Source organism: Tupaia chinensis, unplaced genomic scaffold (assembly GCF_000334495.1).
Source record: "Tupaia chinensis unplaced genomic scaffold, TupChi_1.0 Scaffold000063_1, whole genome shotgun sequence".
NCBI lineage: Eukaryota > Metazoa > Chordata > Mammalia > Scandentia > Tupaiidae > Tupaia > Tupaia belangeri.
The window spans coordinates 28278-29534 of NW_006159521.1; the positions used below are offsets into that span (position 1 = coordinate 28278).

The 1257-nt window shown below is 44.1% G+C and overlaps 1 non-coding gene across 1 annotated transcript; it reads right to left on the reverse strand.

Annotated features, from left to right (window-relative positions):
* Positions 1-938: 938 nt before the first annotated feature.
* On the reverse strand, positions 939-1054 carry LOC114004989 (U5 spliceosomal RNA). Its single transcript, XR_003546930.1, has one exon. It is a non-coding gene; the product is annotated as a U5 spliceosomal RNA (small nuclear RNA).
* Between the last annotated feature and the right edge of the window lie 203 nt (positions 1055-1257).

Sequence of the window (1257 nt, forward strand, 5' to 3'; positions counted from 1 at the left end):
AAGGAAAGTGAGAAAGCAAGCTGCCAGGTCTGGGACTCAAACCGCAGTCAGCCATGGGGGAGTCCAGTGCCCTTAACTACCGCCACCTGCCGGCCCCCTGCAGCATGATTTTCAAGACACTGGTTCTGGGACTCAAACCGCCTTGTAGAATCCAGCGATGGAACCACCATGCCAGCTGCTAGTCCTGGAACCACCATGCCAGCTGCTAGTTCTCCGCTGGCCCACTGTGGGCTTGCTCTCTCCCTCGCAGGTGTGTGCAATAGGAAGAAGGGGAAGAAATTGAGGAGAGACCAGGACGCACTGAGGGTGGTCTCCCTCTCTCTAGAAAATGCCCTGTCTAGCAAACTTAAAAAAAAAAAAAAATCAGGCTAAAGAAAAAGAGTATCAACCCCAGGGTTTAAAAGTTTTAAACATCGAAAAAGATAATGGTGATTAAGGCGATTAAGGCGCTGGACGTTCCCACATGGTCGATCTCGGTTCAGGTCCTGGACTTAGTGGCTTGCTTTCTCACCTTCTCTCTCTCTGGTCAAACTAAAAGTAAATGAATAAAGTTAAATAATTCTTTGAACAAACAAACAAAAAAAACAAGAACGCGCGACTTTACCTCTGAGTACCCTAAGGACTGAAGAAGCAACAGGTCACTGACTGACTACCTACAGCCTAGTGAGCCACAGGACCCCAGGAGGCGCTTTAATGGAGGTACAAAGCAAACTGTAATACGATACCCTAAGCCTGAAGAAACCTAAGCCCGGAAAAAAAAAAAGGAAAAAACTAATGCCAAAAACTACTTAGAACACCGGAAAAGCCCAACTTGGAAAACAGCAAAAACCCACTACCACGTGGACACCAGAGCAGACCTCACGCAGGTAAACACAAAAACCCCACCCATATATACAAACTCCCAACAAAAACACCTATTTTTGTACACAAATTATAGTAGCCCTGCCAGAGCAAGGCCTCAAAAAATTGGTTTAAGACTCAGAATTGTTCCTCTCCACGGAAATCTTTAGTAAAAGGCGAAAGATTTATACGATCTGAAGAGAAACCAGAGTATGACGTGGTGCCGCCATGGCTCCCACTCGGGTAACAAAAACTCCCAGTGCATTGATGGTGGCTAATTAACTCCCAGATGCTGAAGCTCGAGAAAAATCTTTATCTTATTTTGTAAAATAAAAAATATATTTTTTAACCAAATATGTACGAATTAGTTTTTAAAAATTTTACCCTTTTAACTTATACTCTGCGCAATGCACTGTG